The 27,822-nt window shown below is 36.7% G+C and overlaps 1 protein-coding gene and 1 long non-coding RNA gene across 2 annotated transcripts in view; one reads left to right on the forward strand and one right to left on the reverse strand.

Moving 5' to 3' along the window:
- Positions 1-26,872, forward strand: LOC116738309. The gene is made up of 4 exons (XR_004344088.1): positions 1-184; positions 3,973-4,088; positions 10,600-10,654; positions 25,474-26,872. It is a non-coding gene; the product is annotated as an uncharacterized LOC116738309 (long non-coding RNA).
- SPATA16 (spermatogenesis associated 16) overlaps positions 1-27,822 on the reverse strand; it is a 219,796-nt gene that overhangs the window by 175,773 nt on the left and 16,201 nt on the right. The gene's annotated exons all lie outside the window — the stretch shown is intronic.

Genomic DNA, 27,822 nt, shown 5'->3' on the forward strand with positions numbered 1-27,822 from the left:
CAGAGAACTGCTTCTATCCCATGTGGTAGCCCTTTCAAGATACAGATGTTACAACTGCATAAGTGCAGTGTTGAGAGATCTTTTTTTGCTACAATGACCAACTGTGTGTCTGAGAATAAAGTCAATCTAGAAAGAGCGGAGCCAAAAATAGAGAAAGTGAAAAGCCCAACAGTGAATCCTGAAGGTATTCTCTTGAATCAAAATATGAAAGATAATTTTAAGACGTGGTATTCTTTGATTAATTTTGAAAAAGTGAGACTAGGGGACTGGAAGAAATAAAATTATAAAAAATAAAAAATTAAATTGCAAAATGAATTTTAAACTAGAAGCAATAAGTAAAGAACAAGTTACAAAATCAAGTCAGAAATGTGGACAATTTATAAAAATATGAAAGATATTAAAGACTCCATTACTAATGAATTTTGATAATTTCTAAAACATTTGTTAAGTATACAGTTACATTTAACTTCTTAGTATCTCCATGAAGTAGATAAAATAATTTGCCTCATTTGACAGGTGTTAAAGCCTATGCTGAAAGAGCTCTAATGATTTGCCCAGTTAGTAGCAGAGGCTAGAACTGTTTTTTTTAAATTCTTTTAATTAATTAATTTATGTATTTATTTTTAGATTCAAATCAGTTACATATAGTGAAGTATTAGTTTCAAGAATAGAATTTAGTGATTCATCACTTATATATAACAACCAGTGCTCATCATGACAAGTGCCCTCTTCGATGTTCATCACTAATGTAGCCCATCTCCCCATCCACCTCCCTCCATCAACCCTCAGTTTGTTCTCTATGTTTAAGAGTCTCTTATGGCCCCTCTGTTTTTACCTTATTTTATTTTCCTTCCCTTCCCCTATGTTCCTCTGTTTTGTTTCTCATATTCCTTAAATGAGTGAAATCATATGGTATTTGTCTTTTCTAACTGACTTATTTCACTTAGCATAATACACTCCAGTTCCATTCACGATGTGCAAATGGCTACATTTTATTCTTTTTGATTGATGAGTAATATTCCATTGTACATATATACCACATCTTCTTTATCCATTCATCAGTACTGATTTTTTTTAATGGGATGTTTTCTTTTCTCTACATCTGGCTCATTGTCCTAATTTATTCTGTCCACTACATTTTTTTTTAAATTTTAGTACCTAGCACCTCTGTTAGACATCGTGTAGACTTTCTCATTGCAACTTCCAATGAAATTTTTTTTTTTTTTGGAAAATATGTTTTCTGGATTCCACTTGAGTTTAATGCTTCCCTTTCTTTCATACCATGTACAATATTTCCAAAGGCCTGTCTTTGTATAAGAGACTGGTCCAAGTAAAATGTTTGCTTGAGATTGGTTGGTGGCTTCTTCTTGGCTGCCTTTGTAGTTCACTGTGGTGCTGTTAGGACTTCACGTAGAATTGTCCTTCCCAGGAGAATTGGAAGGGAAAATGAAATAAAACCAAATTTAACCTCCAGAGTTCACTGCTTTTTCACCTCTTCTCATCAACTTCATATCTCAAGGTGAAATAAATTACTGCTTGTCAATTTCCATTTCTCAAATGCTAAAGTGATTAACACTTATGCATATACATTAAAAGAGAGGTATTAATAGTGGAATTACGGGATGAAATAGCACTGAGAATCCCCCAAATGAGCCCTTGACCAAAGCTGGGGACTGCTAGCATTCTAGTTACAAAAGCCCGTGTCTCTGAGTTGGGAATGCAATAGATACAGACAACAATCCACTTTTTATCATCTGTTCTTCCTTTTGTTTTTTTGAAATTCCACCTGGTGTCTAGCACATTTTTGCAATTATTTTGTGTTTTAGAAATCTCTTCATCTGGCTTAATGCATCTGGAAGGCAAAAATTTAGGCACAACAGCTAACCACCATCTTAGCCTGCAAATCTTTAAATGAGATCTTTAAAATTCCTTTTAGATACCAAACTAGATGTTCACTACAAGGGTCTCATTACTAATAGTTTTACATATCAATAAATATCTTTTTACACTCCTTTAACAGAGTGGAAAGAAGCTCTACACTATAGAATAACACCCATTGGTTTTAAATTTTCTATCATCTTATTACATGAAAGAGGAATGAATCAGAGAGCTCATCACTTGTAACTTTCCACATGGTGCCACATAGATCTACTAAAGTGTCTCCCTGGGAGAGACAGAGTGTGTGGGGCTAAGAGATGCAGAGAATTATGTTCACACATCAGCAGACTTAAAAGTACCATCAGGGTTTCAGGAGCAATGCTTTTCAGCCAAGTAGGCCACTATGTGACCTCTATTAAATTTATGGGAATTGGAGAAATGAGGCTACTCCCTAGGTGACAAGCTGTTGAATGACAGTAAAAAGTAATTAATCACTCCTACTCCTATTTGTTAAAATAGCTATGCTTCAGTACCCCCCACCCCCAGGTAGTCTTTCAAATAGAGGTGTGGCCAGAGTAGGCTTATTCCACTGTGTTTCACCTTGATCTGACCAGTCAGCAATATGCTTATGCTCTGGAGCATGTAGATGATACACATTAACCTTCAGATTTTCTTCCAGGAATACCCCTAAACTCCAGCTATCCGATGTGTAAAGCAGAGCAGAAGCATGGTAGGAGTGAAATGGATTAATACAATAAATCTTCCTTCACTCTTGCCCCTGCATTTTAGCTCATAAATGCAGTGATTTTAAAATAAAGATAATGTTAGTAACACGCTTGTTTTAAGTTATTTATATTATAAAGTGAATATGGTATTATACACAAACTCATCTCTTGCACAATAATTACAGCTAGCATTTATTAGTGCTGGCTATGTGTTTAGTATTGTCTTAAGCTCTTTATACAGAGTGTCCCATTAAATATTATCCTTTATATATGGTATCTTATGATTTCCAATTTTCTGATAAGAAAATTAGGTTTAAGAGAGCATGCTAACTTATCAGACGGTAAGTTCTGGAGCTATGATTCAAATTCGGATCTGCTGTCTCACCTAAACCCTGTATTCTTTAGATAGTATGCTCCTCAACTGGCCATTAATGTTAGTCACAATCAAATCCTAGAAGGACCAGTGTAAATCCCAACGGCTTAACTTAATTAACACTGCTGTTTTATTTATGACTACTTCATTCATATTCATATATTCAGTGATACATATCTATATTTATGTCTATATCTCACTGGACTACCATTAAGTAAAGAGTAGGATAGGGAAAACAGGCAGGAAAAAAGAGAGACAGGTCAACATTTATTGAGCAACCTGGTAAGACACTTTTATATACGTGAATCACTTAATACCTACCATCACCCATTTTATAGACAGAGTTGACTAATTCAAGAAGCAGGTTGACTAATTCAAGGAGGCTAGAACAGGCAAAAATGTAGAGAAGAAGGACTAGATAGTGCATGCAAATAAGAAAAGGAACAGATGGTGAAGGTGCTATAGGGAGAAAAGGAACACAGTTCTTGTTAAGATCACAGGGGTCCTTGTCTGGGGTCCAGTGATGAAGACCTAGGCAGGTAGCAGGGAGAGGGATGGACCAATTGTTAAGCCAGAACTACCAATTTCCTAGGCATGGGAGTTTCTGGTCTACTCTTTCATATCCTTTGCTGAATAATAGTAAAATAAAAATTAATATTTTGAGAACATTTGATAATAACTGTGATTTTGTGGGAACCCTTGATCTTAATATATACACTGCAGATTTATTTATTTTCCAATTTATATTCATGTTAATTAAATGTTTTTCATAGCCTCATTTTGTTTAAGTGGGGAAAGCTGGGCAGTCTGAGAGGGTATGTTTTCCTTGGAAATGTTGGGATAACTATATAAGACAAGTGATATATCAAAAAGTTGTATGCTTTTGAGGACATAGTTTTCAAGAATTTAAGAATTAAGGGAATAAAAAACCCAATAATCCACAAATTCAACGCCCTAAGACACATCACTTGATTTCATTCTCTTGTTCTCTTTCAGTTATCATGGACATTTATAGCAGTATTAATTATTTTGGAGCAAACTCTGATGGAGCTGTATATGAGTCAGCAATTGCCATGAAAACACTGCAAAACAAACCACCCCAAAATTCCCTGGTATGCAACAGTATGCAATTATTTCTTGTCAACACATCTGCAGGTTGACTAAGGTTGGCCAAACCAGGATGTATTCAGGTAGTCTCGGCTCTAAGATGATAGTTAATTCCAGGCTAACTAGGAGTTGTAACAGCAACCATTGGAAACATGTTCTATAATAGAAAAGACAGCAATAGAAGGGGGTAAGAGAACTAGGCAAACACATTTAAAGCCTCGCTCATTTTAGGTCCATTAACATTCTATTGGCCAAAGCAGGTCACATGGCCAAGTCCAACATGAAGTGCTGATACCATGGCTAGGGTGAGGATGTATAATGCTATGAAGTGGATGGGTTTGGGAGTGAACAACTGGGACCAATAACTTAATTTACTATAAGCAGAGAAATAGATGTCTCTAAAAATTTCTTTTTCAAATTCCTCAACCATACATTCGCTTGTGAAAGTGTGCAATATGGGTTATGACACATGATAAAAATCTAGGGCTCTACTACTATTGTTCTTCCTTTTCTTTTATTTTTATTTATTTATTTAAAAAAATTTTTTAATGTTTATTTATTTTTGAGAGACACAGAGGCGGAGTGTGAACAGGGGAGGGGCAGAGAGAGGGAGACACAGAGTCTGACAGGATCCAGGCTCCAGAGTCTGAGCTGTCAGCCCAGAGCCCAAAGCGGGGCTCGAATTCACAAGCCATGAGATCATGACCTGAGCCGAAGTCAGATGCTCAACCGACTGAGCCACCCAGGCGCCCCTCTTCCTTTTCTTTTAATACCACAAGTTCCTTCAAGGCAGAAATTGACAACTCTAAATTTTATGTTCTACAGAATGCTAAAGAGTTAAAATAATTCTCAGATCAAATAAGCTTGTGATATGCTTGACTACCAGACTACTAAAACTATCCAACATACTAATGCATATTGCAAATATCTAAGGAAGATGTGGCATACAATATTTTACACATTTATTTAACCACAGAATCCCCTTCCTGCAACAAACTTATTTTATTTAGAAAGAACATCTTAAGGCTCTACTTTTGTGGAATTCATTTTGGGAAATGCTGTTTGTCCTAAGGCAACTTCCATGTTTCTTACTTCTTATTTCAGATGGGGCTGGCATCTGGTTAATACCCCACTTTTAAGATAAATTTTTCTATTTTTAATGCTTATTTACTTATTTTGAGAGAGAGAGAGAGAGAGCAGGGGAGGAGCAGAGAGAGAGGAGAGAGAGAATCCTAAGCAGGGTCCATGCTGTCATTGTGGGGCCCAGTGTGGGGCTCAATCCTACAAATTGTGAGATCATGACCTGAGCCAAAACCAAGAGTTAGATGCTTAACTGACTGAAGCACCCAGGAACTCCAATATAAAATGTTTTAAAAAGAATTTGAGGAGTACACTTATAAAGAGCACTGAGTAATGTATACAATCGTTGAATCACAATATTGTACACCTGAAATTAACATAACAGTGTATGTTAACTATATTGGAATTAAAATTTAAAAAAAAACGATAAAATTAAGAAAAAAAGAATTTGAGGACAGGGAGCAGGTTTAGCACATGTGAGCGCAAGGCAATATAATTGTATTATTGATAAAGTCTGGTATACTCTATTTCAATTTACCCAGGTTACCTATGTTACTTTTAAGTTAGTCAAATCCAGGTATGTCTTACTGTCCTTTAGAATTTCCTTTTTAAACATTTCAGAAATATTTATGTACACATTTAAAGTATGCTAGCAATTAGTGTTTGTGGATGCCAAGAAATTTCTATTTCTAGGCCGAGGAAGAATGGAGTTCTGAGGTCATTTAATCCATACTGTTATGGTAGGTGTTAAATTCTGATTAGTATAAAATTTTTTAAAAGTCAGCAATACCAGTGGATATTTTCATCTCAGAATGCATGTTTAAATTAACACCTGGATATTATGCTATGAAGAATAACACTTAAAAAAAAAACACCCATGAGGCTGGGACAGTTTTAACTCAGTAGAAAATATTTTTTACACTGTAAGTTTTTATGGAATGTTATAAATCTGAAAAAAGTGATTTTAAACAGCTGAGATTTTATAGCCACTCAGGGATAATAAAAAGTTTGAAGAATATATTATATTATGTAGATGAGGGGAATATATTAGTCAATATTGTGACTTTTTAAGATTTTTCTCTTAAAATAAAGAAAATTATTCACTAATCTTTTAGGTAAAATGTCAGTATGTTTTTGCATAATCTCTCTCTTATCAATATATCCTAATGTTCAAAAAACAAAACAAAAAAAAAAAAACAAACGTGGTATAAGATCTTCTGGGAGTAGTATAATCTCAAGCCTGCCCACATAGCAGGGCAATACATGGTCCCTGATTATAAAAGGCCACAAACTTCACAATATTTAAAAAGATTTTTTGAAGAGCAGCTCAACGGTTAATCCTGTACTGCTAAAAATATTTGAACGGGAATCTGGAATTTCTACAATACTTCTATACATTATCTTAGTTTTCTTCATTGAAGCTCTAAAAGGCAGATCAGGCAGGTACTGACTCCCATTTTGTGGGTAATAAAACTGAGATTCAGAGGGATCTAGTGACCTGTCCAGGGTCACTCAGTTCATAAATAGTTGAACAAGAAACTAAAAATAATTCTTCTGTTTCAAATTCAGTGCTTTCCCCCATCTTTGTACACTTTTTCCGAGATGTTTTATTCACACCATTTTTTTCTGATTCCAAGTATATATGGTTCATATTATAAATTAGACTTCATCTGTCTCTCTCTTATGACTTTAGTCATTGGAAGTGGTAGAAGGGGGTGGGAATTTAGAAAAAAAAAGTATTGTTTTCAAATTTAAATATTTTAGGAGAAAAGAGGCATAAAAGAAATAAGGAAATCTGAATTCCTGAAAGAGACTTTGAAATAATATTTATGGATCTATGCAGAGAAAACTAAGTTTTTATAGTACATGGAAGTCATTCCTCCATACAAGGATAAAACTTTATTTAAAGTGCAACCATTGAAGTTTCAATGTAAAAGCAGCCATGCTGTTTCCCAGAGTTGGTGGTGAAACATAACAGAAAGCAATACTTTTCCTACAGAACTAATCAGGATTTCAAGGGATGTGAGAACAGGTGATAATTTATTTTGATGGCTCTCAGTCCAAGTGCACAAGAAGGGAAAGATTACTTTCTTTCTCATCAACTAATACCTTTATATCAGAGTCTCCTAAAGGCTCTGTGAAAATGTTTTCCATTTCTGAAAGGGAAAGATTCACCCAAATAGGAAGTGAGTTTCTGTACTGACTTCACTTAGAAAAAACAGGTTTAACAAGAAGACATCCATTCCCATCTCTTGTTTGCCTCTATGCCTACGCTAACAGTGGCAGCCCCTAGGAGAACATGTATGAAGGACGAAAAAGTCATTTCTTTTTTTTTAATGGTTATTTTTGAGAAAGCACAAGCAGGGGAGGGGTAGAGAAAGGGGGACAGAAGGTCTGAAGTGGGGTCTGCAATGACAGCAGTGAGCTGAAGTGGGGCTCGAATTCACAAATGCTGAGATCATGACCTGAGTCGAAGTCGGCCACTCAACTGACTGAGCCATCCAGGTGCCCCATGAAAAAATTGTTTCTACCTCAATATTTTGGTTAGTCACATGGGAGGGGAAACACTCAGGAAGAAATGTGATCATTGTTAACATTTCCAAAATGAGTTATGTTATAATGTGACTTAAATTTGTTAACATTTCTTTCACAATAGCAAGTATTTCTTGAATATTTACATATGCTATGAATTGTGCTTTACTTATATTACCGTATGAAATAGGTACTAATATTACTTTCACTTTATAGATACAGAACTCAGGCAGTACCTAAGTTTAAATAACTCCCTCATTGTCACAAAGCTGTGGTCAACAACTAAACTTAGATTCAAACTCACATAACTCAGAGCCCAGAGGCAGTTCACTTAACCACTGCATTCTGAAATACTTTGATATTTAAGTACTGACGACAACTACTACTGCTGTACTATAGTACTGGTTCTGAGACAGGATTGTATACATCTTTCTATAGGAATTTGCTCCTTTTCAGTTACAGTCATTGGTTTACAAATTGCCCCCCCCCCCCCTACATGGAAGGCAAGGGAAGACTGAAGAAAGAGGCAAGCCACTCCAGATTGGGAGGTGGCAGGTTTAACAAGTAAGGGAACTTACATACAAAGCTTGTCTTTGGCAGCCTCAGGATCTGTGTACCTGCCTGCCAGAATCTTAAAAGTTTATATAGAGACCTTAATGGGGTTCAGTCACATATTTATTCCAGATGGTTTCAACAACACATTACACCCTCAAGGTTGCATCCTTGAAACAGCTCCAGTTATGAGAACAGTGAGCAGAATGTACATTCCAAGGACAGGGGTGGGTGTGAGGAGCCTCTGATTGCTTGGGTCCAGCTTCTGGGTCAGCTGGAGGTCACATCCTTTTGATGGGCTCCTTCAAGACGACGAAGTTAAAAGGATAGATGTGTTGAGAAGAAAGAGTTAAAAGCATTTTTTAGGATGGGGAATTCCTTGAATAAAAACATACCAGTTGGTTAAACACAGTTAAAGACTCCACCAACTAGAAACATGTACTGATTCTGATTTTCGCTGCTGCCACATCATATTAATTGTAGACTATACCTGAGTGGTTCTGATCATGTAAAATCATTTCAACACTAAAAATAATATTGAAAATAGCACCAATGCCCAATGACCAGAAAGGAACGATGATATCAAGTATCCATTTTAACTCAGAGACTTCCCAGTTGTCAGATTTGCACATTATCTTAGTCACTTTTTACTGCCAAGAAGTGATATCAGAACAAGCCAGATGAATGAGAATTGCTTTTCCCTTAATTAGTATTGCAGATCTTCCTTCAGGCTCCTTGTGAGCTCTGATGCCATGTCACTGTCCAAAAACACCCAATGAACAGCTGTATACTCTCTCCAATGCCCAACCTTTTAGACTGTCTTCCGCACTAGTCTTTGCTGATGATGAATAGATGGAAACAGGTCTGCAGATGAGGAGGAAATCTTCATGGCATGATTTCCCATCTATTATGATTATACTAGTTACAAGAACTTGGAGAAGTTTGTGGCACAAACCCGTTTTGCAACTCTTGCCTGCATGTGATGCCTAAAAATGTCTATTATTAATGTCACTCTGAAAATGTTTTAGTTTGTTAAGGAATTTCTCTAGGTGCCCAAATTTATAAAGTTACTGTCTGAAATATGATACTGTCAACGAGTGACAGTGAGTTGATTTAGACAAGGCAGAAGTTCAAGTGCGATTCTCTGTATTTCTTGTGAGCTTGACAAGTCACAAATATCTTATACGCAGTCCTCATTATCACTTGGAATGACTTCTAGGTTCCAGGAGTGCATTATTGATGATATTATGGTGAACATAAATAAGGAAAACCATGTCCATGATGAGCTCGTCATTTAAAATAAGTCAAAAAATTAAAAATATAACAATCTCCAGTCCCCTTCTCAAAAATGAAACCCTGTGATCATTGATAAAATAACATATTTTCCTTTATAGAGGGTTACAAAAGTTGCATTTCTCATTTTTTTGAGCATTAGGGAGGAGAAAGTAATGATATTATTATATCTTTTCCGTATGAATTCACTCTATCTCCTCTTTGTAAGATTTTAGTCTGACAAGTTTATTTTTTATTTACTTAAAATTTTTTAAATGTTTATTTATTTTTGAGAGAGACAGAGTGCAAGTGGGGGAGGGGTAGAGAGAGAGAGAGGGAGAGACACACAGAATCTGAAGGAGACTCCAGGCTCTGGGCTGTCAGCAGAGAGCCCGGTGTGGGGCTCAAACCCACAACCGTGAGATCATGACCTGAGTTGAAGTCTGGCATTTAACCAACTGAGCCACCCAGGTGCCCCTATTTACTTTTAAATAGAAATCTTCTTTCATCACTTAGCACGCAGGGTCAACTCAAATAATTGGTATACACCAATAAACTAGTTAGTACATACTGAAGTTGTAACTTCCAATCAATAACACAAAAATGTAAACTAAAATCACTCTTGTTTTCTTCATTAACATACTACTACTCAATAAAGGAGACATTTTTTCTACCCAGTGGATAAGTAGCAAACTGTGGTCAATTTCCTAAGCAAAATTATTACTGAAATGTTATTTTTCTGGTTCTTAATTTCTGAAAATGTGAGATTAGTAGTGAGGGTGTATGTAAAGGGAAACAAGCCTGTTTGGGATTAGAACTATTATAGGGTTGTCAGGTTTAGCAAAAAAAATACATGACACCTAGTTAAAACTGAATTTTATATAATGAATAATTGCTTAGTATAATTATTTCCCATTTATTACTTATACTATACCACACCATAATATACCACGCCATAGCATACCTTAAAGTGTCAAGAATCTTTGTCACTTTTGAGTCAAGAGATTATCTGAGGCTTTAATTTTCTTCCTTTTGATTACCCACTCAAAGTGTGGCACTATATTCAATTTCATTTTCTAGAACAGAAGTTTGGGAGAGGACGAACACAAGCCTCGCCTTTTGGCGCTACCCTAAGGTAAGAGATTCCCTGGGGCCAGGCCAGGATTCTTTTTACCAGAACCTACGAGTACCCTTCAGAAAAGAAGAGTCAAAAAAGGTGGAGAAATTCCTCAGAGGACAAGTAGTTAGACATTAGGCAAAAACTGGAGAGAGTAAAGAGGCAGGCAAACAAATTGCAGAAATGAATGGAGTGCTTTCCTTCAAGGAGGAGAAACCAAGAATGAGCTTTTCATGTTGAAACTCTAAGATGCTAGGTGATGCCATCTCAGTGCCCTTCACTCATCTGATTGTTCTTTTTGAAACCTACAGTTGTGGATGTAATGGAGATGGAGAGAAAGGAAGATAAAGCAAGGGTGATGTGAAATGAGGCCCAGTAGAGACATACTAGGAAGCCACTGTGGAGAATTTTGTTATTTTATGAAAACAGTATCTTACAAATGGCTTCTGTTGTCAAAATTATACTTGATGAATAAAGGAACAATCAATTTTAGGCAATTTCTGATCTTGTCAAAGCTTTGAATTTACGTGACGAGGACACCACTAGGCAAATTCTGAATGAATTCCCTGATTTATGAACTTACAAAATGGTACCGTAGGGAGGATCAAAAGCACATGTCTGAAAGCCCTGCCTTCTAGTTAATGTAGGAGAGTTCTGCATAAATATGCCTGGTGTCCAAAAAATTATCAGGGCCTTACATGGTTGGGGAGAAATGAATTATATCTCATACAAGCTTGGAATGAGATACTCTCTGAACATGTACTGTGAGACGGCATCCAGATACTCAAGTGCTCTATTGTAAAACTTGAGTTGAGAAGAAGCCAGAAAGCAACACCAAAACTTCTGTGATAAGATGTCATCTTGTCTTTCCATTACTCATTGTTTAATAACAATCCTTTATCAAATAGTGAATATCAAAATATTAAAACCTGATCTGCGAATTTCTAGTTTAGAAATATGAGAGAGAGGAAAACACAGAGCAACAGGGAGCAAGAGAATGAATCTGAAAACACAGTAGCTAACAGATGCCTGGCAGTGTCCAGGCAAACAACTTTAAAATAGACTTGTATTCTTACTCGAATTAAAAATGCCATGTGACTTGTTTGTATTCGATTAGCTGTTTGCTCCTCATAGCCAGCCAGGCCAGAACTTCCACCACTACTCTCTTCCTATGCCAAGTTCCTGATTATGTGTTAAGACTGGAGGGTGTAGGGAATGCTACTTGCCTCCAGCTGGTGCAGATTAATAACTGAGACACAGGAACCATTTGGGAGAATAATGAGTCACTTCCTGGTCTAAACATTAGCTCCAGGCGATGGTTGACCAAACAAATACAAAATCGTAAAGAGGAAAATGGGGGCTCCCTCTGAATCTTGAAAGAAGAATACAGGAGATAAATAAAAGTGTATTTTAACAAGCAGGTAGTAATTTTATGGAACTCATGCCTTCATGATTCGGTACAGATCAGCAACAACAATGACAACAAACTAGAACAAGGTAAAGGAATTTTTAAAAGTGGTGGAATAAATGGTAATGGTTTTTCTTACTTAAAACTGTTCATTAAAACACCAGAAAAAGCAAAAGAAATGAACATCTGCCAAAATGAGCTGGCTATAAATTTAAGATCTACGTTAAATAATTGAGTGATAGCTGTATTCTTGTCTGCGGTTAAATTTAAAGGGAACACTGCTAGTATTTACCATTTAAGTATGATGTCAGTATTTAGTTCATATAGATAGCATTTATGCTAGCTAGGTATGTTGTAATCATAGAATATTAAGTGTTGAACACAACTGTTTCTTGAATTTCATCAAATGCATTTTTGTCATTTATGAAGATAAACATATGACTTTCACCTTTAGCCTATAAATGTACCGGATTGCATAAGTAGAATATTCTATGGCTCAGCCTACTCCGCTGAACCATGATTTGCCCTGACAAGCCTTCAACAACATCCTTATGTAAGTTTAGATCTCCCTGTTAGGTGTCCCCATTGCACCTTGTACCAGGCCTACCCCAACATCAGTAAGGCCTGAGGCAAGAATACAATGAAGGCCCACACATCCCATATGGCTAAATATTCTAAAGCTACAAATCAAGCTAAACAAACCATTAAATAAAATACATTCCATCCTCCTACCTTGACAAATATATCCATCCTCTAAACCACCTGGAAAACTAGGTTCAAATTAGAATTTTCATAATCTTCAGAGTTCTGTGCTGCTAGAACATGCCTTTGGGAGAAGTGGCCCCAGCCCCTTCTCAGTGGTTGTGGCTACTTCTCCTTGCCTTCCCACTCTTGCCTCCATCCAGAGGTGCAAGTGGCTTCTGCACGACCACACATTTCAAACTTTGTTCACAACATCCCCTAAGCATTGGTGGACATATAAGCACAAATACTATCTTCAGCAGAATGGGATGAGAGAAGTCTGCTCTGGTCTTAGAGTCAGTTTGAACTGTTGGAACAGGGAATTCTGGTGTTCAGGCTAACCAGAGGTGTGTCTAGTGAGGGTTGTGGGTTCCAAATGGGAATGTCCAGGAAGCTCCACAGATGCTCATGGTCTCTTTACCGGAGGGTCAGAATGGGCTTCTCTGAAACCTGGGGCTAAGGACAGGTCCTTTTTGCTTGGGTCTAAGGATAGTAATGCCTTGGACCATGCAATCATAACACCTATCACAGTTTATTTTCAGTTCTTTACTCCTTGTTAGACTTTAAATCCCATATTGGTTCTTGGATCACCAATTCCTAGCATAGGGCATGGCATCAATGCAGTGTTTATAAATACTTTTGGAATAAAAAAAAATGGTAGTAATTTTCTAATGGGACTATGTTTTTTAAAGTATACTTAAAACACATAAAAATTGTAATGTTTTAGGGCTTATTTTTAATTAGAAGTCAAAATTTTGTAGGCTTGAATCTTTTACTATATTGATATAAAACTGGAAATAAATAGCATACGTATAAATAAAACATACACATAGAAACTGAAAAATCCTTTCAAATGATAATGGAGAGAAGGGAATATTTTTAAATATGGCAAGATATTTAGAATGAAAATCTATATGTATATAATATTCCTAATAGCATTTTCTATAAGAAAGAAAACTGGAAACACTTTAAATCACTACTAATTGGAAAATGGTTATGGGTATATCAAATCGATGGAGTACTATTAAGCAAATGAAATTATAATAATAAAGATTAATGATAGTGTGAAAAAAGTACAATATAATTTAAGTGAAAAAAGTGCAATGCAAAATGTATATCATATATTTACAATAACTTAAAGTAAGCAAGATGGGGAAAAAACAGAAACATGGTAACAGTTACAGCAGAGTGGTAGAATTGTGGCTCAAATTTTTCTTTTAAAAATAGTTTAATAAAGTTATAACAACGCCTCTGTCCAAAAATAAAAAAAAAATTTAATAATATGAAATTAAACCACTTAGCTGTGAGTAGAGTTTGAGGGCCATAGTATATATTTTATAAGTTAATTGGCCTGCTTTTAATTAGTTTCTGTTTACCCATGCTCTATACTTTGATGTAGCTTTATTTAGAAAAGTAGATTAACTGAATTTTCTACATACATATGTGATTATATACAATTGTATACATAAAATGAATATTTAATATATTTTTTCATATTTACCCAGATGAATTTAGACACACTGGAGAAAGATCAGAGGAAGGAAACTGTATTGAACTTGAAACTTTTCCTTATAAGGACTTCTAGCCTGGAGAAGACCCAAACTGTACTTCATAAATGCATTAGATGCAAAGTACTATCCTGTAGAAAAGATACAGAATAGTAGATACAGGTCCTGTAGACCACAAACATTCATCATTCATTCACTCATCCATTCAACAAAAGCTTCTTAGGACCTATTATGTTTTAGGATCCAGTGCTAGGTGCTGGAGAAGCAGTGAGCGACAAATGGTACTAGACAGGGGAGTGACCACAAAAGATATTGTGATGTCCTGTTGGGAGAGAGTATCATCAGAGAATGGAACATTCAGGAAGGCAGATTAGAGTGAATTCAGGTTAAACATTTTTCCTAATCAGAGCTGCTCAAAGATGGACAGACCACCCACGATGAAGCAAATTCCTTTTCAGGTTGTATGTCCCACTGGCAATGATATTTTTAAAAAGTAGATGTGTAATTGGACTAGATGACTTTTCAACTTTGCGGTTCCCTTTATCTCACGCCCAAATGAGAGACAAGTTCTCCTGAGGAGATTGAAGAGACAAAATAAGACTGAAACTATCTCAGTGGAGAATAGGTTTGGACATAGGGAAGAACTTACCTTCAGAGAAATGGTTTACTTCAGGTTGTGATGAGAAGTTAGAGGAAACACTGAAAGAGGGTGTGAAAATACACATCTTGTATGGTGCATTCTCTCCTTTAGAGGCAGGAGGTCATATCAGATGGCCACTGCAAGTTTTTCTCAGCTTAGTTATTGAAATATTCTTATCTATGGATGGTTGAGAAGACTAGTACCTAATAGGAAGCTTCAGGAAAGAACTGGGAAAGCAGAAGAGGCCATGGAGTTGACCACTGAGACGGAGGGCATGATTGCCTATATCAGTGAGAGCCATCAGTGAAGAGTCAGGGGCCATTGGTTTCTGCAGGAAGTGAGCCAGCAGAGGCTCTGAAGAGGGGAGTGTCTGTGATTTGAGGGGACCCGAAGAAATGGTGGTGGCAGTTTGTGTCAGGATGTGAAAGGCAAAGGTGAGAAGCTGTCATAGTCGGGTATATTATGGTGAGTGTTGCTGAAATGGGGAGTGAGAAAGGTACAAGTGTGAAAATGATGAGCAAGAGGGAAGGGATTGGGACACCAGGCAGGAGGAATGGGAAGGTGCCAATAAAATGTCAAAGTGTGGCTCCTGGATGCAGCAGTGCAGCCCTTCTTGAAGCACAGCAGGACCTAAGGTGTGGCTGGCTTTGTGAGGTCTGCTTGGAGATTTCTGACCGGAGATAAATTGCAGATCATAATCACAATCCTTTTTTTTCAACTATATTATTTCCTAAAACACCTGCTGTTAACAGGTACTGAAGAATTCCCTCAAACACATTCCAAAACAAAAATAAGACAAAGAGAATGAAATTCAGATTTTAAAAAAGCTACTTATGAGTTAAGAGTCTCCAACAAACACTTCATCATGTCATCTTGAGACAGGACTACACATTTTCATCTTTTTTTTTTTGCACATGAGGAAACTGAGGCCTAGGGTTCCCAGAGATTAGGTGGAGAGAAGCCAGATTTAAAGTGCAGGTTTTTTATTAAAAATAGAATTACCCTACGACCCTGCAATTGCACTACTGGGTATTTACACAAGGTATGCTGTTTTGAAGGGACACATGCACCCCAATGTTTACAGCAGCACTATCAACAATAGCCTAAGTATGGAAAGAGCCCAAATGTCCATCGATGGGTGAATGGATAAAGAAGATGTGGTATATATATATACAATGGAGTATTACCCAGCAATCAAAAAGAATGAAATCTTGCCATTTGCAACTACGTGGATGGAACTGGAGGGTATTATGCTAAGCGAAATTAGAGAAAGACATATGACTTCACTCATATGAGGACTTTAAGATACAAAACAGAGGAACATAAGGGAAGGGAAGCAAAAATAATACAAAAACAGGGAGGGGGACAAAACATAGGAGACTCTTAAATATGGAGAACAGAGAGCTACTGGAGGGATTGTGGGAAGGGGGATGGGCTAAATGGGTAAGGGGCATTAAGGAATCTACTCCTGAAATCATTGTTGCACTATATGCTAACTAACTTGGATGTAAATTTCAAAAATAAATTAAATTAAAAAAAATTTAAAACGGAATACAAATAAATAAATAAAGTGCAGGTTTTTATACTGCAATTTCTAAATGCCTTCCACCAATGGCTGCAGCATTTTACCTGTCAAGGAAAGCTGCTGCCATTCATCGTGCTCCTTGGCAATTTGTAAGTGCTTCTTTTGTCAGCATATTCAAATTGACAAATTTAACAGAGGAGCAGTGATCTATTATGGCACAAGGATATGGTAGAAGTAGGGAGGGTGCTTTGCCTCAGTTTTTCAGGAAAGTTAATGAGGTAAAAATTTCTGAGTGGCAAAGCTGTAATTACTACATATGTAGAGTACAAATACAATCTAGTTGGCTTCTGAGCGACTCTCTTTTATGAATAAACTGCCACCTTTTCCTTGGTCTGACATCATAATGTTGGTCTCAGGATTATTAGATGGGTGGGAAGACACTGATAGCTCACTTTATGTAAGCTCAAAGTTGCTCAAAGAATATGTCTTATTGACATATATCTACTACCAACGCTTCTGCAAATAGAGAATAAGATCTATTTCTTTTTTCTTTCGACCTACTTCATTTTTATCATCAGGTAGTTTAATATAGTTTTATATACTTGTAGCCTTCTTTGCCCTTAAAACTAGAAACATAGTAATTATCAGGTTTGAGAATTCTTGCCCTCAGAATAGGTGTGGATTAAATATGTAGAAATGAATTTGTTCATCTTCTCTATTTCTTAGTGAAGCTCTCTGTCACTATTTTCCTAGAATGATATTTCACATTATAGTCATATTAGTACCTGGTTTTCTTTCTTTCTTGTTCTTTTTTGCTTATTTATTTTGAGAGATATAGAGAAAGCATGAGCTAGGAAGACAGGGAGAGAGAGAGAATCCCAAGCAGGCTCTGTCTGGTCAATACACAGAGCCTGACATGGGGCTTGAACTCAGGAAACCTTGAGATCATGACCTGATCCAAAATCAAGAGTCTGACACTTAAGCCACTGAGCCAACCAGGGGCTCCCGGCACCTGGTTTTCTTAATAATTACCTATTTGTATCAGGACCCTAATTAGTAAATTTGCTAATTTTTGTTACTTCATTATGAATTGAGGTCAAACTTTTTGTATTATCCATTAGTCATTTGTTTATTAAATTAGCCAAAAAGTCAACATGTTTTCATAAAGAATTATTTGATGGTAAGTCTGTAAGAAGGAACAGAGTAGGTGTTACAAAGATGTTTAAGTACAATGTATAAGTAAATGGAAATTGAGCTGAACAAATGAAGAAGTTGAAAAAATAGTATGTGAAAAGAAAAATACCAAATCTTTTAATTTAAAACTAACTGATTTTAAAATGATTTTCAAAGAACTAGTCCCTATGTTTGAGAAACTGTAGACCAGGTTACTAAATGTAGATGCAGCATAAAGACACTGGAGAACAATTTCCCAAGGGTCTCTAGTTGTTGTTGTTGTTGTCGTTTATACATCTTGCAAACAAAGTAGTAATCAGTCTTTGCTCTAGATTATATTTTTAAGGATGTTTGCATATCAAATAGCCTTGGGAGAGAGAGGTCATGTTTCCTTCTGGGAAAAAAGGGATGGCATTCTTATTGTTCATTATAAATTATTCAGTCTCCCAAAGCTTGAAGTTCCTCTACTGTACTGCAATCCATGGTGTGTATAGCATCCACTGGGCCTCATTTGTATCACCCCCATGGGACCTGGAGATAAGGGGAGCTGATGCAAATATGAGCATGCTCATGGTGCCATGGAAAGAAGTCCTTCATTTGTGACCTAGGAGTCTCATGTCTTTTCCTACCACCCATGAACTCTGGCAGATTGTCCAGTTACCTTGCAAGTTAAATAATATCTAATACCTTTCACAGTTCTTGATAAATTATAGTTAAGAAGGAAGTGATTAAGACATTCTCCTTTATTCAGAGAGTATGGTAGGCAGAGTAAAGGCTTCCCAAGATATTTACATCTACACCCTGGAAACTTCAAACATGTTCTGTAACACAGCAAGGAGAAACCAAGGTTGCAGATGGAATTCAGGTCCTCAATAATTAAACTGCTTTTAAAATTAAGGAGATTATCCTGGATTATTTGGGTGGGCTCAAAGTAATCACAAGAGTTTTTTGAATGTACAAGAGGGAGGCAGACGAGTCAATGTCAGAGCAGGAGAGATGTGAAAATGGTACATGGTGGATTCGAAGACGGATGAAGATGGGGCACCCGGGTGGCTCAGTCGGTTGAGTGTCCACTTTGGCTCAGGCTGTGATCTCGCGATCCGTGAGTTCGAGCCCTGCATCTGGCTCTGTGCTGACAGCTCAAAGCCTGGAGCCTGCTTCAGATTCTGTCTCCCTCTCGCTCTCACCCTCCCCCATTCGTGCTCTGTCTCTCTCTGTCTCGAAAATAAATAAACGTTACAAAAAAAAAATTAAAAAAAAAAAAAAGAAGACGGATGAAGGGACCATGAACTTAGGAATGAAGACAGCCTCTAAAAACTGAAAAGTACAAGGAAATAGATTCTCCCCTAGAGCCTCCAAAAGGAATGCAGGCCAGTGGACACCTTGATTTCAGTACAGTGAGCCTAAGATAAAAAACAATGTTGTTTAAGCTTCCAAAATTGCAGTAATTTTTTACAGCAACCACAGAAATGCTAATACAGAGGAGCAAATGTTTAACATTCTGACATGGAAAGTTTTGGGTTTTTTTCCCTCCTTGCCTGTTGGCTTATGCTCATCCTTTAGGCCTCAGTTTAGATGTTCTGTCTTTTCTAAGAAGAGTTCTCTGTTGTCTCTTTGTGAAGTAGCCCCTTCCTGTTATATTCTATCATGGCACTATGTTTTTGGAGCACTTTCTATAAACACAATTAAAATCAGGTTTTGTTATAATTTTTCTGCAGCTAAAACATTATATGTATCCTAAATTAAAATTGACAATTGTCTTTGTTGTCTTTTTTGGTGAAAGTTTGTCCTTTAATGTAAGACCATATTCTTCCTATATTTTTAATTTAAAATGTTCTTGAAATAAAATGCTGTTGTTAGAAAGCACTAGTTGTTTTTTCCTTTTCTTTTTAAAATATGTTTTCTTGGGTAATAAAATGTGGGCAACCTATGTTGATCCCTATTAAAAAAAAACTGTACTGATACATGAAATTAAAAAATCTGGGCACCACAACTCCAGGTACTGTCAGATGCCATGTATTGTCCTAGTATTTCATTCTTCCTTCAATGGAATGCACACTGAATTTTGTTTCATTGCTTTTTCATTTATGAACTAGAATCCTTATGAAGGGAAAGGACATGACTGTTTTGGGTTATATCCCCAGAGCTTAACACAGTGCCTGACATAGAACAGGCACACAATAAAATTTTGTTGAATGACATTGGATCAGGAAATAAAAATTTCTAAGAGATTAACATGTATATGATGAGATTATAAGTATTAAAATCATATTCCCCATGCAAATACCTCAAGATAAAAATATGAAAAAGTTATACATTTGAAACAAAAACAGCCATTGCTTTTGCATATGGCATGCTCCTAAAATTATATTTATATTTCCAAATCAATGACCTCAAAGATATTGATACTCTTCATATAGATTCTTACATAACAAATTTCTTTTAAAGCTCAGTATTAAAAAGACTACCTCTTCTCATGATCAGCATTATTTGAAATCAGTAAATGTGAGGTAGCCAAATGAATGCCACTTCTCTTTCACCTTGGCTTCTATAATGCACAGACTACCACTTGTGTGTTTGGAGACCAGGGGGCACAGAACAGGCTTTCGTGATTTACTCTATTTCTTCTTTCCTATCCAATTCCCTTGGCCAGGTCCCTGTCTGATTCTCTTTTTGACTTCTGTTCCTTTGCTCTTATTTTAACTGTGTTTCTTTGTATAGTAAGCCAACACAAGTACTTCTGAAAAAAAGAAAATTAAAGTACTAACTGGCTCAATCACTGAGGTATTCAAGTCCCAATGTAGGAGTTTTCACAATTGCAAGGCTTCTCCTACATTCTTTCCTCTAGGCTTTGTCTTATTTTCTCACAGTAAGAGTAACGTCCAAGGTCATCTTCCCACTGTGCAGTTTACCTGGCAACTATTTAAATAAATGAATCATAAATGTTTAAAGCCAAATTCCCTCTTGGACATATAATCCCTATGTAATGTTTTAAAAAGGAAGTAATTTTGCGATAAAGGGGAACTGTAATTATACAGATTTGAACATTCAGTAAATGACCATAAAGGACAGACATATATTTCCCAACAAGTGCATGCTAAAATGTATAAGGACAGACTTCCCTATGAAATGATACTAGAAATATTAGAATTGAGTCTAATTAAAAGACATTTTAAAGGAATTTGAATGAATCTGTGTCTTAATCTCCAGTTATTCACAGAGTACAAATAAGAGGAATGTGAGCCTTCTATTAGAGCACAGGTTTATACAAACAGTATGAGGCTTTATGAGTTTTTTCTCTCCTCTGTGAGATGGGGGTTTGAAGGAGAAATAAGGATGGAATGTGCTTCTTCCAAAAGTGTGTGATGGACGGGCTACAGGGGTGAGTCACAGGTCCCCCCACAGTAGCCTCAGAACAGTCCCATTTTATCTTTCTAAATTAACTGAGCTCACGTTAAGCCACGGGTTGTAGGTATCTGTTCAAATTAGCATGTGCCCTTTTTATGATTGTTCAGTGATTTGGTTATGTTGATTATAAAATATTTTCAATGTCAATCATGCCTCTATATAAGATTTTAATTTGAAAAAGGACTCCATTGTGAAGCAGGTGGTATTGCATAGTGGTTACAGTTTACTATATGTTTGGAATCAGAGAGACCGAAGTTCAGGCTATAACTCTGCTATTTACTAGAAGGTTAATCTTAAGGAAGTTACTTGACTTCCCACAGCCTTAGTTTCTTTACTTGAAAAATGGGGCTAATGATTGTCCTACTTCTTTGGGTGGTTGTGAGAACTGAAGGAGGTGTAGTAAATAAACTGCTGGCACACACTAACTGCTTAAGAAATGCTGACACACAGGGGTGCCTGGGTGGCTCGGTTGGTTGGGTGTCTGACATTAGCTCAGGTCATGATCTTGCAGTTTGTGAGTTCAAGCCCCGCGTCCCTGGGCTCTGTGCAGCTTGGAGCCTGGAGCCAGCTTCAGATTCTGTGTCTCCCTCTCTCTCTGTCCCTCCACTGCTCACACTCTGTCTCTCTCTCTCTCAAAAATAAATAAACGTTAAAAAAAAAAAAAAAAAAAAGAAATGCTGACACGCAAACAAAAAGCTAATCAGAGTTAAGACCATACCTCTAAGTATTTAAATGGAAGCAATTTCACAATAAAAGAAAAACAATATTCCTTTTTGTTGTTGTTGGGTATGGAAGTGAAGAAATATTTCTCTTCTTTACATCTTAGAGATGAAGAATGAAAAAAAGAATTTTAAAAATGTATCTATAATCTATAAATTTTATATTTAAAAAAACATTATTACAGGAGGCAATTGGTACTCAAAGTACAGCATCAGTCTTCTGATGTAATGGAGGAAAATAGTCATTCTATTAAGTCACTGTCACCAGTCAGAGAGAATTCCAAGTTGGGTATCATGGTTGGCTCAGCCATTATTGACAGTCTTTATATCTTTTATTCTAGAGTAAATATGTGATAGGAGGAATCAGATTATTTTCCTATTTGAAATAAATGGTTTATACCAGACACTAATTAAAATGTAACACTTTCAACAAAATTTAACAAGAGAAACGTCACCCAGAATTAATATAACTATGCTACCATATGTTACCTGTAAAACACATTATTAGATAAATATTCCAGGTGAGTTCTACCTTTAGCTAGCTATTACTTCTTCTGTATTTATTTTTCCTCTAAGGATTTTCTACAAGAAATGACACCACTAGACTTGGTTCATTAGAAACAATATCAAGGGGCGCCTGGGTGGCGCAGTCGGTTAAGCGTCCGACTTCAGCCAGGTCACGATCTCGCGGTCTGTGAGTTCGAGCCTCGCGTCAGGCTCTGGGCTGATGGCTCAGAGCCTGGAGCCTGTTTCCGATTCTGTGTCTCCCTCTCTCTCTGCCCCTCCCCCGTTCATGCTCTGTCTCTCTCTGTCCCAAAAATAAATAAACGTTGAAAAAAAAAAATTTTAGAAACAATATCAAAATCTAAAATGTTACAATCTCAAATAATAAACAATTCCTAAATTGCCAAAGATTTTATAATCTCCAAATACAAGAGAAATAATGCTTTTATACAAGAACCTTACTACTAATAAAGAGCTTTCTGATTTTTATAGACTAGGAATATTTTTTTCTAAATGTTATTGCTTAACTACTATCCCATTTCTTGAAAATATGAGCATGCACTTCGTTTTAGAGACATTTGCCTCATACTGTAAGAAATGGCCACTCAGGTCAGTGTTGGCACTACTAAAGGATGGTAATTGGGTCCTAATGCAAGTTTATAACCCAACACAAATTAAAAGAAAATCATTTTCTCCTACTCTGCAAAGAATTACCAGAATTATATAAGGGAAAACTTATTTGCCCAAAAGGAACTTTTCAAATTTGTTTTGAATTTAAAACCATTGCACTTTTTTTTTCTTTTTTTGAGAGAGTGAGTGAGAGAGTGCAAGCTGGGGAGAGGGGTATGGAGACAGAGAGAGAGAGAGAGAGAGAGAGAGAGAGAGAGAATCCCAAGCAGGCTCCATGCTCAGCACAGAGCACATGCAGAGCTTGATCCCGAGACCCTGGGATCATGACCTCAGCTGAAATCAAGAGTCAGCTGACTGAGCCACTCAGGCACCCCAAAACCATTGCACCCTTGAGAAAAAACACCAAAACCCAGGTATATAAACCCAGAAGTGGAAATACACAGAAAAGCAAATGCAAATCGCTCTTAAACAGGAAAATATTCTCAACTCATACATCACATAAGAAGTGCAAATTTGCCTTACACTGATTTTTTAAATCTATTATTTTGGAAAAGATTTAAAAATTTGATAACACACTAGTTTAGTTAGAATAAAGGAAAATAGGTCTCATACACAGCCAATAGATGTCTTATTTGGCAACGTTTATTAAAGTTTCAAATGTGCAAACTCTTGGATTCTAATTCAAGGAATATATCCTACAGACATGCCTGCATTAATGCAAAATGACATGTATATAAAGTTGTTAACTACAGCACTATTTCTAAGAGCAAAACACTCTTAATTGTAGCACTATTTCTAAGAAGAACATACTGGAAACAACCCATATGTTCATCAATAGGGAATACATGTCTTCAATATAATGGAATATTATGCCATGACAAAGAGGAGGAAATATGCATACACTGATATAGAACAGTTCTCTATTTTTACTTTTAAGTAAAGATATCAAATTCAGAAAGAATATTATGTATTACCACATTTCTTATATTCATTAACTTAAATGATAAACAATTGTTGCCCATAGAGATGGAAATTGGGCGGCTGGATGATAAGAGTGGAGAGGAGACATTTTGCTGCATACTATTTTCTATCTCTTTAATTTTTATCTGCATAAATGTATTACCTGTCCAAAAAAAAACCAGTGAGAAATATAAAATATATAAAACAAATGCACTCAGTGGCCCAGCACACCTCCCACTTGTGACAGTCATGCTCTGTGTGGGTGAGCTGATGACTGACCTGAGGATTCTACTGTGCATGTTACTGTCATCAGGATGTACTTAAGTGGAGGTCAAGAACCTGTCACAACCACCTACACCTCTCTCTACCATCAGCTAAACCTTTTGGCATTCATTTTCATTTTTTCATATTCTTCCTCTGACAGCCTAAATTAACAAGAGGCAGTAGCAGCAACTGTGTGATGCCTTAAATGGACATTCCCACATGTAAGATCATGTTCTCTGGATGCCCCCTCTGAGCACTCTGCCTAAATCCATCACTTAGCAGTCGGGGCCTGCTTTAGAATGCACCCTTAGTGTTCCTGCCACTAAAGTGCAGAGAAGTATACCATAACTCAATTCTAAAGTATCTGTGAGGACAACTCTCTGTTGGAGCCAGAAATGCTGAGCGGAGCCCTCAGTGCCAGCGATGGCTTTCTATGCTCGAAGATGACATGTGTCCCTGGTGTTAGAGAGCATAATATTTTACTTACTACTTTTGCTTAAGTGGATACTTGATTGCTGCTCCCATAACCCATACAAATGATAGGGAGTTCTGTTCATTCCTAATTTGAGATTAGTATCAGGGCTGAGCTACTTTAAACTACGTTGGATATCTTTTTTCAGTCTCTTGTTGAGTGAGTTTCAAAGTTATAAAATGATTAAAAATAAAAACAAAAGAACCAACTGGTGTTGAAGTAACCAGCTTTCAACATTCACACCGTCATGAAGGCATCGGCAAGTGTGAAATATTGATTGTTGCATTAATTTTTATTTTTCATCATTCTGCTTGGTATTTAAAAAACATTTGCTTCTTGTTCTAAAACTTAACATGCCAACAAATAACGATCACCCTATCTCCAAGCCAGTGTTCTGGGACACATCCCAAATAGAGGATACTAAAAGCACAGAGCGCACACACACACACACACACACACACACACACTACACACGACATGTTAATAAAGTCACTGAGAATTCTTATTTGTCAATATTTAAATTATTTTTAAACACTCAAGGTAAATTAGGGTGACTCTTTCATTAAACAGATGTGCTTACCACTACATGTATTAATATGTTGCCTTCTGAGTAGTCATAAACAATTATTCAGTAATATTATCAAATATCAAAAACAAGCAAAAAATCCAATAAATATAAATGAGCATGCCAAAATATACAAATAACCCTGCTGACTAACTTTAGAGGTTTATTATAAGAGCGATTTATCATTGTAGTTTACATATTCTAGTAACCCTTACTACTTTTTGATTAGTGCTGTGCATACATAGGAAAAAAAGGACACAGGAGAGGTACAAGTAACAAAAAGAAGAAAATTTTCTTACACTGTTTTTCTTCTCTTTCAGACTAAGCCTTGCTGAGTTTTCCAAGAAGACTGAGAACAAGTAGATTATGTACTGACCTTCACCTAGGCTAGACTATTGACCAGTAGAACTGAGGGGGGGATAACGTGTTTCCTTAAGCATGTTTCAACCCTCTTTGATGAGACTCTGTGCTCTGTGGTTTCCCCTCTGAAATCTGTCCTCCTACTGCTGCCTACTCTTACATACCTGGCCCCTCCCATTGGAAATAAATCATCCCATACCCTTAATCAAGAGGTTGAATATTCTTCCACATTCTTTATTTAAGGCCAGGCCCTCCAAGGAGCTCAGGCCCCCCGCAGCCTCTGTCATATAGAAGTTTTTTTGTCCGTCCTATCCCCTTAGCTCAGTAGCTCAGAACACCTTGTCATTTAGCTATTCTACCCTCTTCAACTCTGTCATCTACAGACTCCTGATTATTTCCCCACATTTACTAAGAGGTGACCCCTGGAATATGATTCCTCTTTGTTCTCTATCCCTACATCAGCCTGAGTGACATCCAGCTATAGACGACATCTAATATGCTGGTCTTTTCACTTATTTATTTATTTTTACATCCTCAACTCCTTAATTCTTCTAATTTAGCAGCACAATCCCATGCAACTTAACTTCTCAAATCTTATACTCCAGTACTACTCCTCGACCAAACCTCCTAGGCTTTCAGCTCTTTTACTCTCATGTGCTCACATGCCTTTCCCTGAACCATCAGTCCCTGCACCACTGTGCACTCTCTCAATCTGATAGCTCTCTTCTGTCCTTTCCTACTCAGCCCAGACCCCCAGCCCACCACTACAACCATTCTCCCATCATTATCACAAGGGTTCTGCCCTCAAAGCCATCTCATTGAAACCTCATGTCTGCGTCAAAACTTTGGATTCTCAGAGACACACTGTAGAAAAATCATACAACTTTGCTGTTTGTTGTCATTATAAAGTCATGGTCCCTCTTCCCTGAAGAGGCCCTGAATCCTCTGCCTTAATCCTATATAGCCCTTGTCTAATTTGTCTCTGTTATCTATGCAATTTTTGGTTTCAAGTCTCAGAACCCTCAACTGCTTCCAACTCAATTAAAAAAAATCTGAGCTAAGAATTATTTCAAACCTCCACCTGTAACAACTTTTCCTTCTCACCTTAGTGAAATGGGTTTCCTCGTGTTCAGATCTAACCTTTCCATCTGTCTCCACTTCCCTGTCCTTTCATACTTCCTTGGGAATCTCACATTTGCAACCATCTTTTATTACTATTATTCTCTCCTTCTCTCTATGTATGGGCTTTCCCAATATAATCAGGTCCAGTGTCCTTATTCTTAAAGTGAAAATCACTTTACATAACTCTACATTCTCTTTGAACCCATTTCTCCCTTCCTTACAAGGTAAATGTTTTTTTTTATTTTATTTTTTAAATTAATTTTTATAGTTTTGAGTTTTTAATTAAATTCCAGTTAGTTAACATATAGTATAATACTAGTTCAGGAGTAGAATTTAGTGATTCATCATCAAGGTAAATGTTTTCATGTTTGGACACTGTGCCCACTTCTCTTTTCAACTTCACTTCTGCTTTGTTTGGAAATAAGCCAGCTTTCACTTGACTATACAATGAAATCAGCTGTCAGTTTGAGATAATGGTTTATTCTATTAACAAAGGTAATTGAGATTAAAACACATATTTAACCATATAATGTGCAAAGACTATTTTTTCCAGTGTGTGAAATTTTAAGGTATAATTGTGCTTGCTAAATTTATTCCACATTCTAAATAGTGGATGTGTGAACATGGTTAATCTAACCTTTGGGTTCCCAACTACTTCCTCAGGCTTGCTAAATTGTGTTCAGTCTCATTCTTGAGGAAGCAAGGTTTCCAAGTTGAGTTGCAGTGATGACCATTAAAATTGTTCTCTCCCTGGACCTTCAACAAACAGATTATTTTTCACTCTTAATGCTACCTCTAGACACTCTGTAACCAGCTATTTTCTTGAATCCTCCAGTCCATGAGGAGTTACGTCTTAGAGTTCCTATTAATTAGTCTCATCATTTCTCAATATGATAGTTTTTTCTTAATTGCTCACATTCGTGAGAATTCTTTTTTCATCATCTCTTTCCCTTCCCTTCCTTCCCTTCCCTTCCCTTCCCTTCCCTTCCCTTCCCACTTTAAATCTAACATGGGGCTTGAACTCACAGCCCTGAGACCAAGAGTCAGCATGCTCTACTGACTGAGGCAGTCAGGCACCCCTCATCCTTCTTTCTTTCTACACTTCAGGGAGTATCAGGTATGGATGATTCCTCAGTGTCTATCTTTGGTTATAAACTCTCCTCTATGCTTTCCACATGCCTCTATCT

The sequence above is a fragment of the Lynx canadensis genome, chromosome C2, assembly GCF_007474595.2.
Source record: "Lynx canadensis isolate LIC74 chromosome C2, mLynCan4.pri.v2, whole genome shotgun sequence".
Classification (NCBI taxonomy): domain Eukaryota; kingdom Metazoa; phylum Chordata; class Mammalia; order Carnivora; family Felidae; genus Lynx; species Lynx canadensis.